This window comes from Haliaeetus albicilla, chromosome 3 (assembly GCF_947461875.1).
Source record: "Haliaeetus albicilla chromosome 3, bHalAlb1.1, whole genome shotgun sequence".
NCBI classification, from domain to species: Eukaryota; Metazoa; Chordata; class Aves; order Accipitriformes; family Accipitridae; genus Haliaeetus; species Haliaeetus albicilla.
Window position 1 is genome coordinate 16,821,440 of NC_091485.1, and position 20,240 is coordinate 16,841,679.

The 20,240-nt window shown below is 37.4% G+C and overlaps 1 protein-coding gene across 1 annotated transcript in view; it reads left to right on the forward strand.

Annotated features, from left to right (window-relative positions):
* Positions 1-727: 727 nt before the first annotated feature.
* The window catches only part of CDH19 (cadherin 19), a 120,965-nt gene continuing 101,452 nt past the window's right edge, over positions 728-20,240 (forward strand). The window contains exon 1 of the mRNA XM_069778899.1: positions 728-832. The gene's annotated coding sequence lies outside the window, so the exon portion shown is untranslated. The remainder of the gene's footprint in view (positions 833-20,240) is intronic.

Here is a 20,240-nt window from a genome sequence, read left to right on the forward strand (position 1 = left end):
CCTTCTTATAGATCTCAGCTGTTTTTCTTGCTGTCACAGCAGCCGCAGACAGCTTGCTTGGACAGCATGGTGAGAGATGAGTCAGACTTCTCTATGCATCAGGAAGTTTCCGCATGCCCAACACTTCTGAAGATTGAATGATGCAGATAGGGTAGTTTGTACCCTAGGAGTTATCATATTGCAATACAAAACTATGTAGATAGCTTTTGAAGGAAAAAATTGCTTCTACCAAAGTGCAGTGTGGATGGAATTGCTGTCAGCAATGTATCTACAATGTCAGAGCCTCCTGGGTCTGAGATCTCGAGTCTGAATTCAAACCTGACCACTTAGTGCAGCAGTATCTTGAATCTGAAATACCCGAGTCTTTCTCTTGACTGGAAAGTTTAGGACAATAATGGTCTTTCCTTAGACACCTTCTGACAATTAATAAAGTAGTGTCCTAATTTAGACACTCATAAAGAACATTAAAACTTACCATATTACTCATAGTTTAAAATACAAATTCATGTAAAGATTATAGTTAGTAAGTTTGCTCTCTGCCTAATATTTATTCAAAACACTTGCCCACTGCAGCTGGGAATGCTGTTTCTAACCACCAAGGATGAGTACAGAACACTGGGGATACAGAACAATTGGCATTGTTAAAGGTAACAGGGAGAGCTTTCATCCAAAACATACTATGTATCCCACAGATGCTGGTGTAACTCCCAGTGCTGGTAGTGATAAATGATGTACAAAATGAGTAAATGCTGAGACACAGCCACACATAGAAAAAGGAATCCAAGAGGAATTCCTTGACAGCAAGAGAAAACTGATTGTATGAAGAGAGCAGGTATGGCATTTTTTTTTTCTTTCCATGCACATCTGTCTTCCTACTTTCTAAACTTTGGGACTGTTTTTTGACTCCCTCAGGGTGCTCTGTTTCAAGACAGAGTCTTGGACACTACAGCAGTAAACCCCTAATTTCCTCGTGTCTAGGAAGGAGTAATATAGGCATAGATGGTAATCAAGAGCATGTAAAGGTACTTTTGTAAAGGTGTTCTGCGTTTTTGAGAAAGCGGTGTGCACATTCAGAAGGTAGGTTTGATAATCAGAAGGGATCTGTGGTTCACTATGCCTTACTGTTACTCCGTCAGAATAGCTAGCATGTTCCTAGTTCTCCTCCTTCCACTTTATCTGTTCATGTATTTTCCTTAGTTTCAAATTGTCTGAGTTGTCCTAAAAAGCATCTCTGTTGTTTGAAAGGGTGTACAGGTTTTCCAAACTAACCTGTCTTATATATTGAACTGTGTAAAGAACATTTGCATCTAACCGAAAACATGCCTACACTTCACAGATGAATGCGTCAGTCATTATCTTTCAATTATGAATCTTGGCTCCCTCTATTCTTCAATACCTGGTTTTGAAACCACCTTCAAACCCTGGCTGAGAAGCTCAATAGCTTATGTAAGATCTGGAAGATGAAGAACACTTTGAGTTTTGGCTCTGTACGATGTCAGATCCTATTTATGGGGAAACATAAATATTACAGTCTACACTGACTACAGTATGGCAAATATTTAATTAGAATAGGCATAATTGTCTCTGAAGCACCAGAGTGTGAAAACAGGAATCAAAGAGTTTGCAATATCTTGTGCCAGTCTCTGATCTATCCCAAGCAAAATAGGAGAGTTTTTAAAGGAAATCATAGATCTTTATTAACCCTGCTCTAAGGTTCTGAACCAAAGAGTGCTGAGTATTAAAGTGTGACTCACTGACATTGATCCAGGAGTCACTGAGGACATTTTAGACTGACTTTAGTATAGATTATAGTTGATCCACTCTATCAGGAGTGGTAGCCTTCAGCAACCATGAAAGTATACAGATTCCAAACCCTTTAAACATTGCTTGATTTAACATTCTTGCTGTTGGAGTTAAAGTGTTTTTCTTAAAAAAAAGTTTCTATTTATGCAATTGCTAACAACTATATGGAAATTTTCTAATGAAAACTTTTTCTTTTTTTGAAAAAAGTTTTGTTGAAAGCAATATGAATAGATGGAGAAATCTAAGTATTCACAAATTTCTTTGTCTTACACAGGAAGAAAGAAAAGACTTTTATATTACTAAAGTGTTACGCTTTAACATTTTCAAGTTTTAGTTGCTTGTTCAAGTTTTACTTATTTGATTGAAATGACCTTCCATTTGGGAATTTATTTCATTTTAGGAAAAAAAGATACAATTAAAATTAATTATTAATTGAACAAATAAAAAATGTTAGCGATTACCAACTCATTATTTCTTTTTATGTTTTATTTTTATTTTCATAGAATTCAGGATTCTTATGGGCAAGGGAAACAAAAAATATATCTTTAAAAATGGTTTACAGCTAAGAATAGAAAAGTGAATATATTAACCAAGATTTTTCCTACTTTTTTTCATAGACTTTATTTCTTAGTTCAACTTTATAATATAAACACAGAAAATGTTACAAGTCACGATATCCCTCCCATGATCATTATGACTATGTTTGGTTTAAAGGAAGATTAGGTAGGTACAAACTAGTCAGAAAGTAATTTGGCTGGTCACTGGAAGAACAATACTAATCATCAGCAGATAGTATATTCTTTTACCCCTATTCAGTCTCTCAGAATTAGTTCTAGAGCTCAGAATTATACTATGGCCAAGGTAGTCTGACTTTGAGCAACAAAATCAATTAACCCAATTTATCATTGATCCATTTGATCAATGAAAGGTATGATATAACAGCAGACTACAGTACCCAATGATTCATGTATTTTCTTTCAGTCCTTAGAAGATGAAAACAGGAATATGATTTTTCTGTTCAATTTCTACCAATAATTATAGGCCTTTATGCAAAATGTCACACTGGTTTTATCATAATTGACACCTTCTGCTCTTCTAATGCTTTTTGAGACTAAGAAGAGGCCTAAGTATTTACCTACGCACTCCTTTCCCTTCGGTAGTAATAAGGGTGACTAACCAAGAAAAGGCTTCAGCATTCTGGTTTTGGGCCATTATATGGCAGACAGCCTGGTCCAATTATGTCTCCTATCCTGGCCTGCTGCAAGAAGGGTCATGTTTTGAAATGTATAAGACAGGAGTAAAAAATCCTTAGTTCTTTTCCTCAGGAAAAGATCATGAAGACGACTGGGAAGAGTAATCAGTATCCATGTTTGCCCTTTCTCTTCCCTACTGTGGAATCACATTTTTATCCTTGCATGACACAGAGCTTAGAGGTTTGCTGAATTTTGTAAGGCCGGGATGCATTTAACTCTTTCCTTCTGTAATGGTGGTACAAAGTCCATTTCACCACAGTAATTGTTTGTGATATCCTAAAGAGAATTAAGCAACAACAACGAGTGAAACTTTACAGCCTCTGTGAAGGATGAAGAATTTCTATGCAGACAGCTGTGGGGTGGGGAGGGCTGTTTGCATATTTTCCTATAGACTATGCTATGAAATAGCAAATCTCACAGAACAAGCAACAAAAAATTGTGATTCGCAGTCTAATAGTTGTTTTTCCATAGCCTGTATCTAGTGTTATCCCTCCCATGGAAGCAAACTGAGTAGTATTTTCCTTTGCAAAAGTGGTTTTCTTCACACTACCTGCCTAGCCGTGCTTAGTCTTCAGTTGGTTTACTCGTTTTACTTGTGTATGAGATACATACTAACCACAAATCTTCATTCTTCACTCCCCTTCAGGGATGTAAAGAAAGACCCACATTCCTCTTTATCAATTTGTTGAAGTACAGGATGGCTTAGTTGCACCTCTGTAAAGCTTATCTGTCTAGAAGCTTTAGTATATTACAGTACACAAAAATTGTACAACTGATCCTACAAGGACATTTATGAACAACACATTCAGCAACAGTGCACACAGTGGATGTGATATAATCCCACTTTTCCAACAGAAGCAAAATATAGCCATCAGCAGAGTTCAATCTGATGCCTGTGTATACAAATCTGAAACCTTCGTCTATTTTCCTAGCAATAGATTGATGTGAGACACCAAAAGAAATAGAAGTCGCTGCCTTTCCAGTCTGTGAGATCAACGATCCACAAATAAAGAAGCATTCATGCCAAGAATTAGAATAGATTGGAGATCTGTTTCTTTTGTCATCAATGTACTTGAAAAATAGAGCCCATTATGGAAATCTGTGTATGGATTGGCTTTCTTGGTTTGTTTTGCTTTTTTTCTGGTAAGAAATCCATTTTTTCCAAGATGTTCATATCTGCAAACACAGAATTAATATACCAGTGCAGTTGTAAAGGAGATATTGAAGTATGTTAAATGTACACAATATTTTAAATATTAAATGCATTTTACCAACTTTATAAGTAAATTTTTACATACAATTATTTGAATGATTTACTACAAATCTGATTTTATACTTGCACAACATATTTATTTAAGTATAGCTCAGGATAACCAAATGAGATTAAAGAAGAGGAAAACTCTCAGGTAAGATAAAACTGTCTTTCATTAAGTTAAATTCTGGTTGTCATTCTGCTATGCAGTAACAGATCTGGGACACCGAAGGTCAGTTCCTAATAGGAGAAGTCAGTAGAGTGAAGTCTGGTATTTTCTTAGTATAAATTGCTATATTTACAATAGTGCCCAAGTACATCCACATCAGAGGTAGATAACAAGGAACAGAGAGAAGTTCTTGTTGGGGATTTTGATTAAAGTATTAATGATAACTCTCTGAGAAGAAAAATTATATAAAAAATTACTCAAACAGAAAAAAACTTTTCAGGCCTTTGCTACAAGTCCACTAAAAGATTTCCAATGTAATATTGTCCTTCTTCCATTCTTCCACAGCTATAACCCTGCTTGTGTGCTGCAAAAGAGAAATGACAAAACTGTTTTTACAAACACAGTCTACAGGCCTTGTGTGATGATATCTTTCCACATTTAAACAAAATAACACATGATCATTGACCTTTTATACAATAACAACAAATCTTAACTGATACAACTTGCTGTATCTAACTCTGTTAACTCTTAGTAGTCAATTTAAGCTTATGGTAAAATCACATTTCTGTATTAAAAGTACCTTTCTTTGTGAAAAGAAAGTTTGCATATTCCCTTTCCTGATATGTATCTTAGACAGACCTTGCTGGTTCATTCTTAACTCACATAGACTCTGCAGAAGTAATGTGACAGGTCCAACAAAAAAAGCACAGAAGACCCAAATGATTTTGATATTATAGAACTGAGTACCATTTCCAAGGTGACTAGCAGGCTAAATTGCTTAAAAGATCTCCTTTAGTGGCTTGAAATACGTATTATTTAGTCAATAAACAGCACTTTCATTGTGTTATATGAAGTAATGTTTAGGGAATATCGGTTTTGTTTGATTTTTCTAAACAGTGAGTCTAAATATGTGTGTGTATGCAAGCATGTGTGCATACATTGTTTAATTTTAGCAGTATTTATCTCATACTTACACAGAGGAGTACTGTTTGGCCTTGTGATGTTGCAGGGGAAAGAAAGGTATGGCTACCTCTCCCAACTTGTTTCATTCTTTCCAGTTTTAATTTTTGAGTCAACAATTTTGTTTAAGTATGTCTCATTAGACTACGAGCGAAACAAATATGATCAACATGGGATTTGTTTTTTCGTAAAATTCATGAAGTTTCTGTCAGAAAACACAAAAGTATAATCGCTAAGTTAAACTAAAAAGTGAGGTGTCGAGCTTTGAATATCCAGCACAGTTATAGACAAGACGATAATGAATAAAGCAATTTGCAGTGAGAACTATTCCTTCTGAGTTTATCCAGATTTTCCAGCTGCTGACTGGAACCCTTCTTAGATTCTGGGTTTCAAAGGTGGTCTTGGTTTGTGTGGTCTCGGTTTGTGTGGTCTCTGCCACATTGGAAGGACAAATTGTCTCATCATGGTTTAATTTGTCACATGCCACTTACTTACCAAAACAGGGAATAGAATAGTCTAGAGGATACTTATATATACTGTTTCAGTAATGAAAAGAAGTTCTTTATGCTCCCAGTGTCCTCTCCTTTTAAGTCTCAGATATGAATTGAATAACCAGAAGTGGTGACAGACGGATTCCCAACATTTAAGATTACTGAAGCTGTTGAAAATCCAACTACAATTTCCTGTGAACAGATGAAAGCTAACTGATTTGTTCTTTCTGTGTTTAAGGCTTTGAAAATTTTACTACTCCTTTTAAAAACTTAACACCGAAGAGCCATTCAATATCTGGTTGAAGGCAGGGAGTATTATAGAAGAAGGAAAAAGTGGAGGAAAAAAGTTGGAGCGTGTAGGATTGATTGTCAATAAGGTTTTATGTGTGTGAAACACAATCATCTTTATGGCAAAAAGAGCACCAAGCTGCAGTAAAATAATGTTGATGACATGGATTGGCTATTCTGAGACATTTATTATCTGATTCCCAAGGCTGTTGTGGTAGACTCACTGGGATCTTAAAACTAATTACTCCAATTTCAGATAAAATTGAGAGAAAAAAAGGGGCAGGGAATAATAAAAATATATTAGAAGATCACAGATGCAATAAAAAATTATGAGGCTTATGTCCATCTTTAAATTGTACAATGCATTTTAAGTGAATTCTATTTAATAGATTGTATCTTGTTTTGAATGTTTCAGCATGTTTCTGGGTGACTTTTTATACTAAAGCTAACCAATATTATTTCATATATGTGTGTGTACATAAACCTATATATACATAACAATAAAATATGCTTTATGAACTTGGGCTGCTGACCATAAGTAGAAGTTAATAAACTGGACTGACAACTGTAACTGGAAGATACAGTCAGATCACAGGTATAAATACAGTGCTTAAGTTAGTATACAATGTCTAAAATTATGGAATAATTCCACAGTATAGAAAATATTTTTCACAAAATTTTGGGGGATAGTTTTATAGGAAGATAATGCATCAGTCTATTAACCCTTTAATATTTAATATTTGATTTTTATAACTGCATGAAAAATGGAGGTTTGACATCATGCAGCCACTTGCTCACTCCCTCACCCCCAGTGGGATGGGGAGGAGAAGGGAGGAAAAAAAAAGTAAAAATTGTGGGTTGAGATAAGAGCAGTTTAACAATGGAAATAAACTACAATATAATAGTAATAACAACAACAACAACAACAATAATAATGAAAAGGGAAATAACAAAAAGAGAGAGAAATAAAACCCAAGAAAGACAAGTGATGCACAATGCAATTGCTCACCACGTGCTGACCGATGCCCAGCCAGTCCCCAAGCAGCAATCAGCCCCTCCTGGCGAACTCTCCCCAGTTTATATACTGTGCATAATGTCCTATGGTATGGAATATCCCTTTAGGTAGTTCAGGTCAGCTGTCCTGGCCATGCTCCCTCCCAGCTTCTTGTGCACCTCCTTGCTGGCAGAGCATGGAAACTGAAAAATCCTTAACTTACTTAGGAAAAGCGCTACTTAACAGCAACTAAACCATCAGTGTGTTATCAATTTTGTTTTCATACTGAATCCAAAATACAGCACTGTACCAGCTACTAGGAGGGAAATTAACTCTGTCCCAGCCAAAACAACAGACAGCCTGGAAGGTGGGATCACTTGTGATGAACCACTACGGACATTGATAGCTACTTTCACTTCTCACTCTTGCAGAAATACTGTAATTAGCATTGCCTCAGCATAAGAACTCTCTCGAAACAATCAAATGTCACTGGCAGTTAACTAAGAATGATGTTGAGAAAAAAGTAAAATAGTTGGAAATTCTAGTTGGCAGCATTTTTCACCACTACTTATCAAGACTTTTTGCCATGATGCCACCAAATTGGTGTGCAAGCAAGGACTGGGTTGGAGTTTCAAACATTTGCTTTTGGAAAAGCACCTATGTGTGTCTGAGACAATCTAGAAGACTACCCCTGTCTTTTTAGGTAGTAATTTTGTGGAAGCCTGCATTGTAACCAAGATATGAGAACAGGACATGTAATTATTATTTGTCTGTTTTTCACTAGCTGTCTTGAACATTGGATAAAGTACCTAAACCAGCAAGCTCAGGGATAGCTACACAGGCCTCATGAGCAGAAACAGGTAGCTGTTTCTCAGGAATCTCAATGCTGTCAAAACTAAACTGTTACCAAGCCATAGAGTTTAAAGTTAATTTTGATGTATCTGCATGACCCATATCACAGTATGCAATACAGATATGATGGTAATTCATAGGTTGCTTGACTCAGGCATTTTGTAAAGGTAGAAAAAGAAATAGAGGAAACAGAGCAACTATGATCAGCACTTGAATAAGCAGAAGAGAAATATTTGCTTCATTAAAAACTTTGCCCAAGTTCTTAATAAAAGCATAGTTTATTATAGGAATCAAAGCAAAATAACTGTGCTGTGGTTTTAATTCAGTGTCATTTTACTTATTTGTTATGCATTTTGTTCTTTTTTCTTTACTTAGAAGACAAAATCATGAAATGACAGTATATAAAACAAGTATGGATGTGTATACCTGTAGTGTAAGTGAAAGAAACAAAACAGTTTCCATAGCTAATATTCCTAAGCTTCCAATAGCATAATTTCAGTTACAGAAAAGGGAGATTTTGTTTACTAAGTTTGCTTTGACATTTGAGTTCAGTTATTGCCATGGTAGAAGACAAGCCGATTAGGTCATTTGCATCATCTAAATGGAATTCTGAGTAATGTCATCATTCAGTGGGTCATTGAGAACAGAAAAGTGATTGTATCCCATCAAACCAGGCTTTATAATCAAGTAAATAATACTTGGAATGTATCATTAGTCTGTGCAGATAAAAAGTCTGATTGGCTGATATTCAGATAAGGAATATGGACCTTAAGTTTGAAAAGGATACTTTAGAGGGGAAAAAAAAAGAAAACAAAAAGAAAGAGGAGGAGAAAAAACCTCTCAAGTGAATCCAAATTTACAGCCAAACTTATTCACATTAGACTGATTTGAGATCACCTTTAAATATTCTGTGATACAGCCAATAATAAAATTATTTTCAGTAATAAATTAATTTAATTTATAGGCATTATAGTTGGTTTAATCTGATGGAGACAATGCACTGGGTACCTTTGACATATGTTTGAAAAGTCAAAAAAACCCCACAAACACAAAAAAACCCCAAACAAAACACAGCAAAAAAAAACCCAAACCCCTCAAGCCCCCCAGATTTTGTGCAATGTCTGAGCAGTTTTCTCCTTATCTAACTGAATTAATTTCATAACTCTTACTATATATGTCACCAAGTGAATAACACACCTCAGCAGGTGTCGACTATTGTTTCTATAGTGGATTACATATTTTCTGATGTAGAAATGTCCAAGACGAACAGCAGGGCTCACTATCCAAACCAGCTTTAAACAAACTTGTACAGAAAATTTAACTTTGGCTGCCCGAAGCACTTGACATTCAATCAGCCCCAAATGGCTCAAGTTAGTCCAAACTGTAAAATGCACTTTCATTTAAAATATATACCAGCACTGGATGTGTGTTGAATCTGTTGTGTATTAAGTTAGCCTTAGTCAGCAGAACATTACAGGGATTTAAATGTGTGTTAACAAATTACCTTCATTCAGAACACCAACTTGACCTGAATCTCCTGAGTTATAAAATTCAGCATGATCAAAAAAGAAAGGAGAGTGACAGTCTAGGTTAGATTCTTTTGGAATTGTAATGTCCTCACTTTCAGTACAACTGACAAGAGTTTTAAGGAAGTGGAGAATGTCTTTTATTGAATGGAATATGAAGTAATCCTGAGAATAACACTCTATTTAACCTCTGTACTATAAAGAACATATATTCACACTTCCCTGTATACCTTGCCTTAGGCCAGTGTCAAGGAAGAGAGGGAGTTCAATCCTGTAAGGTACTGAGTACTGTGGCTGTGATCCAGCAAAGCACTCAACTATGAGTTTGAATTTAAATACATGGATCACGCCACTAACTTCAATGGGATTGTGCTTAAAGATAAACTAACCTGCAATGCTTTGCTGGATCACAGCCACAATGCTCAGCACTGGGTGAATGCAAATCCAACCTGAGAGGAGCATTTTCCTCTCTACGTTTCCAGAGAGAGCTCACAAAATACATACAAAGTTCCTTTCAGGAAAGAGAGTTCACGTGATAGCCAGACTGAATAGGTTCAGAAGGGTGGGATGATTTATAAATCTTGGGATACTTGTGTTCAAACAAACGAACAATGCTCTTTGACTTTCCCAGGTTCAGATATTCATTTATTCATTTAACATAATGACTGAGTCTGGACAGGGATATAGATAAAGCAGAAGAAACTGAGTGAAAGAGTAGAAACACAGGCAAACAGTGTTGCCTATTTTCCTTTGCCAAATTTCTCTCTTGATTTTAGCTGTGGCCTCTGTTACTTCTGTAATTGAAAAGAACAAGAAGTCTCTAAGTTTAAGAGTGTATGAATACCCTCACAGAATACATGTAAATTGAAATCAGAAAATACAGTGTATATAATTAGACGTAAGTGACATTCTTACAGGCCTACTGCTGTTCCAGCTAACAACAACAGGAAAGTGAGCTTAGGAAACAAAGAATATTTCAAAAAGTAAAAGCAAGCCTGTGCTTTTCGGCATTATATATTACGATTACTAACTTTGTCATTTGGTATGCAAGTTTTGAACTTCCCTTGGCTACCACCAGCGTAGAGAGGACCTGGTGAGAGCACTGGAGCCTGCTCAATGAAGGCAGAGGAACCTTACTTGTCTTTCAAAAAGTGTAGGAAGTGAGAAGAGAAAGAACAAAGCATGTGTACACTTCCACACCTCACCTGTTCTTGATGGGTGGCAAGAAAGGTTTTGCACCAATTTTTCTTCTCTTGTTAATTATTTTTAGGCCAGGTTACCAACTCATTGGGTAAACCTGCAAGCTTGTCTTCAAACAGTAGCTGTCACAGCAACTACACACAGATGGTGAAAATGTGCTGTGCAACACCGTTATACCAGGGTGATGATGTGACTTGAACAAACATGTAATAGTTGCTACATCCTGGACATCTTGACTGCCAAAATGAAAACCAAGCTACATTAAGCCTCCTGTAAAGCAAAAAAGAGAAAATGTCCCCTAAAATAGCATACAAAAACCTAGGACTGCCTCAGCAAACTTGGCCACATGTGGCTTTCTCAAAGGCTTGAATCTTATTTAAAAATAATACGCAATACACACAATAGGGCTCCATATTTCAAGGGAAATAATTAAAGACAGCGTTGCACTTTCTAGCTAACAGCTCTCATTGAAGCAATGGGCAGCTCTGGCAAAAGTCTGCCACAGTGCACCCTGCAGTACGATCAGATCAAACTGATAAAGAATTCTATCACAGGTTAGTGAACATGAGACACTTTTGAAATACAAAGTGCCCAAGCAGCTCAGCATGTGTATTTTTTTTTCCCCCTAGGTTTATCTTATTCCCACAATTCAACTTCTCACCTTTTCATCATATCCATCAATCTTTTCCCTGTTGAGAAACAATTGTATCCTAGGAATCTCTTGAACTCATTTATACTTTTTCCTTTACCTCATTTCCTTGAACTTTGTTCTATGGCTTTAATATCTTTTATATAAGCCATGCTATAAATTTTCTATTTACTCCTAGATCCTTAATGCTATAACATGTTCTTCAGTTTCGAAATCTGTCACCAACATGTATCAGTTCCTTTCATAAACTGGAAAGCTCGATTTTTGATTCACCTCTTGAAATTTGAAGAATATTCTGTAGTCATGCAGGTACATTTTATGCTTTCATCAAACATTCATAACAATATTTTAAAACAGGATGTGTTTTCTCAACTATATTCCCATAGATCTACCTTTCTAACTGCATAATCAAGTCAGTTAAAACCATAAACAGTGAACTGCCTGATATCCAGTTCCCATTGTACACAGATTTTTATCCTTCAATTTATGAAGCAAATAGAAAAGAGGCTACTAGTTGTATGCAATATAGGAACTCATTACCTAGTCTTTTGAAATGCATTTGCAGAATAAACCCTGCTCTAAATATACCAACAATTTAAAAAAAAATACTTTAATTTTGTTTGACTGAAAATTCCACTTGGCTCCAATACGTGGATAGATTTTAGTCTGTAGTTCACTGATCCCTGTCTAACTAAGATCAAGAGATACTTACACTTCTCAAAGTCCAATATCTCTTCCATAGCACATCTAAAATGACTGCAGTGATTGTACCAGCTCATTTCCTGGGAGGCAAGTTTCCATCAGGAAATCCATCACGAGAACTAGGATTGCTTGGGAAATTCAACAAAAAGACTGAGAATTAAATGCATTCGGAAAGAAAATTTTCTTCTGGGGTTAGATTTAGGTGTAGATTAAGGTATTTTGGTGACGTTCACTACTAATTTTTGACTATTGTAATGCCCCGCTGAGGCCCACAGCAGCTGGTAGAGTTTAGGATGATCTCAAGGTTAGTTGTTTATCCAGGCTCTTGGATTGTTTTCTTAGTGATATTAACTCAAGTTTTCAACAGTCAAGCGAACTCCTTTGCAAATTCACTGCACAGTGTTCGCAATAGCAGTACACGACAGCTGAACTCTTCATTTCGAACCCAGAATGTCACATGGGCCAGCTAGCTCAACCTGAAGGTGCTCATTAACTCTAGTGAGCAGTCTCCAGCTGTGAATATGCATGAAGTTAAGATCAAAATGAAAGTTAAATCCTGAGTTTACACTTCAGTAAAAGAAAAGACACTCAGATTTTTTTTTTCCATTTATCTTTTAGAGTTTACAAGGGAAATGAACAAAACAGATTTTACACAGAGAAGCGAAGCATGTTTAGGCAGAGAAAAGTAGATTTCATCTATTTTATTAGTGTGTGAATAATTTTGCTGCAGGCTTCTATCTGTATCAGTCTTGTTGGGTTAGGGATCTGTTACTGCAGTGTAGTTCCTCTAAATCCAGTAGCACAACTAAATTAAAACTCAGCTCTCAACCAGCAAATGTCATTCATTTGGGGAGGCAGTGGGGATATTGAAGTTCTGTTGTTTGGAATTAGTGACAAAACATAAGCACAGTTCAGACTTCCTTCTGTTAGTAGATAAGTGTTCTAAAAATTGGGAAATGGGAACTTATATAGTAAATAAGATGTGTTACCTATGTGGTCATTTAACCAAAAGTACCCCATATTAAAAACTGAAAGTGAGAGAAAATACAGTCATTGACTATGACATAAAAAAAAAAAAAAGTTAGTCCATTCTCTGGATGCAGCTCAGTGAGACAACAGAGACAACCTAACTGCTCTCTGCTGCTTCAAGGGTTTGAGGTATCTTCCTCTTCTTCCTTCCTTAATCTTTCCTCTCTCCTCTCCAACTCCTCCTTTCCCACTTCATATCTGCTCTCGTCTCTGCGCAGCAGTCCCACTTCTCTTGTGTCCGCTCTGACACATCTGCTCTTGAAGGCAAATGCATGTCAGAGTCTGTGAAAGCAAGGGGTCAATAAACCCATTTGACTTGCCATAACAACACAAAATTACTTTCTTCTCTTGTATTTTTTTTTCTTATTTTTTCAGCCAGATTTAGTTTATTGACTTGATTTACTGCACAGACAATGTTTGAGATGGCTCAAGTTTGGGAAGGGTTGTCCAGAGAGAAATGTGGAAGCAGCAGAGGTAGGGGAATAAGATAGTGCTATCTCCCTTTTGAAGGTAGCAAGCTATTAAGTCATCTCAGTTTCCTGTGTAACTGCACCACTAGGATATGGATATGTGCTCTTCACTGGGTGAAAAACTGGCTGGATGACTGAGCCCAGAGGGTTGTGGTGAATGGGGTGAAATCCAGTTGGTGGCAGGTCACAAGTGGTGTTCCTCAGGGCTCAGTGTTGGGCCCTGTTCTGTGTAATATCTTTATTGATGATTTGGATGAGGGGATTGAGTGCACCCTCAGCAAGTTTGCAGATGACACCAAGTTGGGAGGCAGGGTCGATCTGCTTGAGGGTAGAGAAGCTCTACAGAGAGATCTGGACAGGCTGGATCGATGGGCTGAGGCCAATTGTATGAAGTTCAACAAGGCCAAGTGCCAGGTCCTGCACTTCGGTCACAGCAACCCCATGCAGTGCTACAGGCTTGGGGAAGAGGGGCTGGAAAGCTGCCCGGCAGAGAAAGACCTGGGGGTGTTGCTTGACAGCCAGCTGAATATGAGCCAGCAGTGTACGCAGGTGGCCAAGAAGGCCAACGGCATCCTGGCCTGTATCAGAAATAGTGTGGCCAGCAGGAGCAGGAGGTGATTGTTCCTCTGTACTCGGCACTGGTGAGGCCACACCTCGAGTCCTGTGTTCAGTTTTGGGCCCCTCCCTACAGGAAAGACATTGAGTTGCTGGAGTGTGTTCAGAGAAGGGCAACCAAGTTGGTGAGGGGCCTGGAGCACAAGTCTTATGAGGAGCGGCTGAGGGAGCTGGGGCTGTTTAGTCTAGAAAAGAGGAGGCTGAGGGGAGACCTTATCGCTCTCTACAACTACCTGAAGGGGGGTTGTAGTGAGGTGGGTGCTGGTCTTTTCTGTCAGGTGGCTGGAGATAGGACAAGAGGAAATGGCCTCAAGTTGAGGCAAGGGAGATTTAGGTTAGATATTAGGAAAAAATTTTTTACTGAGAGGGTTGTCAAACATTGGAATGGGCTGCCCAGGGCAGTGGTTGAGTCACCATCCCTGGAGATATTAAAAAAGCGAGTGGATGGGGTACTTCAGGGCATGGTTTAGTGGACATGGTTGATGGTTGGACTCGATGATCTTGAAGGTCTTTTCCAACCTAAATGATTCTATGATTCTGTGATTCTATGATAGTCTGGAAAGGGTAACAGGGAAATTTAATGTGGCAGTGACACATACAGAACTAAATTAAGGTCTAATTTTATACATCTACTTTAAATGCCTGAAAATGGAGCTGTGACTCTAAATATGTTAACAGATTTCTCAGAGGATGATTCAACACTCAGCAAAGAACCTAAGAGCCTGACAACTTCTAAATCAGATGCCCAAAGTTAAATGGGGTTAATACATGAATATTTGTTCTAGCACAGCCCTGAGGGCCCAGTGCAGAAACAGGGATCTTGAAGTTTCTCACGGGTCCCATGTTTTGTAGTCTATGAAGAAGCTGAGGGGATTATTTTTGACCTTGCAGAACAGACAACTGCAGAGGTAGGAGTCTCTTACAGAGAACACTATGCCAGCAACCAATATGCTTTTGCTGAGAGATGAACTCTTTTGCTGCAAACAAAATGTAATGCAGCCGACTGGCTTACTGTACTCTGTGATGGTATAGGATTTTAATGGAGCTTTCCTGACACAAAACTGGAATAATGTAGTACAAACCAGTCCTGTACTGAAAATGAGAGCCAACTTATACTAACACACTTTCTCATATTATTCTCTACCCTCTCTTAATAGAATAAAAATTATTAGCTTTTCTGAACGCTTATTTGCATTGAGACACCAAGTTCAACATGCTGCCTGTGTTGATACATAGATCTTTTTCCTGCTAGGTTAAAACTAATTCTAAATCTATTACTTTATATGAATTCGTTTTCCTCCTTGGTAGGTGTATCACATTGCTCTAGACTACAATGAATATAATTTCCTGGCATGTTTCTTCTTTTTTGTTTTAACGTAGTCCCCCTGCCTTTCATTAACATGCACATGGGCTAAGCTTGTGACACTTTCTTTGACCTCAACTCACCCTCTTTAAACCTCTTAACTTTTTTTCTTCTCTGCTTTAGTTGTGAAGTTCCTCAGAAACACTTCTTTCTTAAGCACTTCTTTCCCCTGTAGCCAAAAGAGGTCCTCTCCATTCCATTCAGCTTTTTTGTTGTGATTGCTGGGTAGAGCTACTTGAGTTGCTCTTGAGTTTGGATTTTGTTTTGTGCACACTTGGGTTCCCTTTTTAGAGGTTTCCCACTGTGCATCATGTGTCAGAGCACAGTCTTTACGTTCTTACCCCTTTCTTACACTTGCTGTCTAAGGCCCAGTAGTACTGCTACCGTAAATGTTAGATCTTGCATTGTTATCTACAAAGACAAGTCATTCTGGTATATATTTTGATACTGCATGATCTGAGGGTATGGTTGCATTAGCTGCAGTTTGGAAATAGACTGGCATTCAGACTACCTCTTAAGAAATAAATAGCTGTATTTCTTTGTAAGTAAAAGTTCAGATATTTATGGTTTGAGGGTACACAGGAGTTGATCTCTAGCTTGATCTAAAGGCTACTGAATCAATGAAAAGACTTCCACTGGCAGCAGCAAGCTTTGTATCAGGTCCCTTGTGCAGTATCTGTCCTCCACTAGTGACAGATACCTTGTCCTGTGACTCTCTCAGCAAAGAAAAGGAAAGAGCATCTTACTTAACAGCTGATATAGGAAGCATTTCTCCTAATTCAGAGCTAAAAAATAGCACTTCAGCAGAAGATGTAAATGTATTTATAAAAGCAAGAGTAAAATTACAGACCTTTACAATTAATTTATCACTGTTCGCAGTTTCCAGTCCACAGCAAAAGAAATAACAATAAATATTTAGCAAAAGAAAGTGAATCTGCATTTAGAGCATTTTAAATAAATGTTTGAAAGAAAATCAGCATAGATCACTTGGCTCTGGCTAACACTTTTTTATCTTCCATCTGTCTGTCTTTGATGGATGTTGTTCATGCTCTTTAGTTTACAGTAACAAGCAGGTTTTTAATTTTTCTATCTTCCTTCTCTCTAGTGCCAGGCTATGATGGATGATGTGACAATGAAATTCATCAGTAAATTCTAAATCCTGAATACAAAATAAATTAGTAATATAAGAAGCAGATTTGCATTCTCCTTTGACAGCATTGCAACTGCATCTGCAGTGTCTCATTTTTCCCTTTTACTTGTTTAATCTTGATCATAATACGAACTCAGCATAGGGATATCTTGCATTTTTTAAAGTACATGAGTGTACAGTATTGTCCTAATATACTCTGTGTCATTAGTTCAGCCACAGGGTTTGGATTTTGTATTGAAGCAGCAGCAGCTGAATCATAGGCAACAATCTCAGCATCAAGAACTGGATTTCAAATGAGCTGTGTTCCACTCTCTCAACAGCATTTCTCAAATATTGTGATACCAATGTGCCAGGTACCATGTTGTTCCTAAAGACTAACCATTCATAACATATGGATCATGTACATCTCATTGTTTTTCTTTGACTCTCCTGAAGGACAACATTCACCTTAACAATTGCTTTCCTCAAGTTTAGGGATGTCTGGGTTCCTAAGAGGTCTGCTGCAGCTAAATGATTGCTTGGAATCCTTCTGGGTTCCTCTATCCTTTATGTAAAGAAAAGCCAAGGTTCCCTCATTGCCAAAATGAACAGTAAGAGCAGTGATAGAGGAGCTGAGTACAATTTTGATCTTTTATTCCATTCTAAAGGTATTCTTTCTTGCATACAATTTCTACTTTAGAAAAGAATTTCATAGTTACTCTTGCATGAGAACTCTGTTAGGCACAAACACACACACACACACACACGAAGAAAATTGTGATGCTTCCCTGAAGGAAGAAATAACTATTCAGGAACTTAAAAATTGATACTTATGGAAGTCAGGCAGGACTGAAATAAATTTATACAACTAAAAAAAGTAACTAGCTAAAAATCAACAGTGAGAAGAAAGCTGGATGAATTTAAAATGTTCCTTCTTACATATACCATATTTTCAGTAGAGATATCTCAGCATTGCAGTTACTCACTCTTGCTGAAACGCTACTTTCAGGTCAATCTCAGCAGTGGCTCAGATTGTCTGCAAATAAAGCTTTATTTTTATGGTGTGGAGGGCATCTTCTGCACTGCCTTTTACAGCTCTCTTCAAAGGTAAGACTACCCATGTTAAAAAGAGATGGCAAAGCATCCTTGTTCTGTAATCAATTTCGCGCCACTAGATTAGACTTTTTGGTCACTTAATTTAACCATTTGAATTGCAAAGGTGACAGATTTTCTCCCATAATTCTTATATCTGTCTTAAGGCTTTACATCATTACTTAGTACTGTAGTATGTAAGCATAGATAACATCTGGTGGAGCTACAACATTTGTTTTAGAAAGGTTCTTAGTCTTAATTTAAAGACTTGCAGAAACAGAGTTCAACAGTGCATTGATTATAGGATTTCAGTGTTTAATTATTGTCAGAGTGAAAAATAAGAGTCTGATTTCTAACATAAATTTTCCTCTTCTGGCTACTGGATTTTGTGATAAGCAGGAAAATATCAAAACTCCCTTAAACAAAACAAATCTAGCTGCATGATTTGTGCTTTGAATGGCCAGGAATGAGATGTGTCAGGAGGGCATATTTTGAAACATTGAATTCCATGCACCCCAAACATCTAAGAGGATGAAGCACCCAGCAATCAAAACTTCAGCTCACCCCCTGCTCACTCAGCAAACCAAACAAACCTGACATGCCAGCACAGTATAGGAGGTCAGACAGAGGTTCTGAAGCTCCATTTGTTTTCTTTTTTACCTGTTGTATCATTGAGTGTTTCAGCAAATGTGGAAGCTCCTGTTGGCAAAGAGAAGCTGAAACAAATCTTTCTTGGGCCAGGAACAAAGAGATCATCAAGCCTGTGTTCTCATCAGGCAATGGTGATGCCCTTGGGAGTCAATATGCTCTCAAAGAGATTATTACAATATCTGTCTCAGTGGGAATATAACTTTTGTGGGGCTAGAACTTGAGCGTGAAAATTTGTAAGATCATGGCAAAAAGACTTTACTAGGGAAATAAGGCAAAATGGTTAAAATCCACAAATGCACAGAGAAAGCTTTGCAAAGGAAAGGAAAATGATTGATTTCATGCATTTGGGAAATTATGGTCTTGAGGTAGAGAAGAGGTAGAATGTTACTCTGGCTTAATTATAGGACCAGGCATGACAAGAGAAAGGGTATAAGTACAGAAGATATTTGATTTTACAGAACCCTTGAAATGCAGAGGATACATGGAGTATGCTCCCAGAAGTAACCCAGAACACTTCAGAGCAATGAGACCACTAAGGCAAGGAAGGCTGTTTTGTTGTTTATTGGTTTTGTCCGATACTTCTCATGTAGTCTGACATGTAGTCTGACAGCAATTTGCTTTCCAGTATAAGCAAAGTGTCCGTATGTATAATACTCATACCTGCCACAAATTCTTGAAATCATTAAATGTAAAGCTAAAAGACTTTCATTTTCAGCCAGAGCTGCTGGAGGTGCCTGGGAAAGGCAAACCTTATTTCCAAAACCTAGTCGGTCTGGGCACTTTGGTGCCAAAGGATTATCAGAGTTGCTGGGGGAAGCTCATATCTGATGTACCTCAGGCAGGGACAAAAAATATCCATATACAGCACCAGAAAACTCACAGCTTATGGGAATTAAAGTCTATAAAATCTCTCACAGTGGTCCTGTGGGGTTCAAGCAAGGGTGCTCAGTTAAATCTATGACGTATTTTGTTTTCCTTCCTGTGCCAAGTTTAGCACATTCACAGCTGAGAATTTAGCCTAATTTGAACAAATCTTTCAGATAAAATGCATTCAAATCAAATTTGTGTTCTGTTTGTAAATACAATTAAAACATACTTTATTTTTTCACCATATGTCTCATATGGGTGCAAAAAGGAACACCTACAAATGTCTCTCCTTTTTCATTTTCCTTGGAATCTAATCTTTTTTCCCTCTGAGGTACACCACAAGCATCATTCCTCAACTTTAAGGAGTGTTTCTCAGTCCATAGAGCAAATTAGCACAGTTTTTGCCTTCCACTCTATATGTTCATCACTGATCCCTCCTGATAGTGTTCAGTATCAATGACGAAACTGGGACACCATATCTGAAAACACATTTAGATGTTTCAGTTTCAGTGGAAAATAACCATCTTTCCAAGTAATATTTGAAAAAAAACAACCTTTTTTTTCACAGTAATTCCAAAGGCATAGCATGAAGTGTTGCTATAAATAGCAGTGGTTACCGAAAATGCTGTGGAGTATATTACAAATGTGTTCGAATTACTTTACCAGTGCTGCGTAAAAGGCAATATGAATATGCAGAAACCATGCTGGAGAATTAAAACCAGAAGAAAACTTATGGGATGCAAACCAAGTTACAATCACCAGTTCACCCATCGCTTTCTGCCCCTTCAAGTTAAGATCTTCTCATTGAGGTGAAGCTAAATAAATACTAGAAACGGAGAATAGAGAAATACAAGCAGCATGCTAAAAGGAAAAGCTAATGTGCTA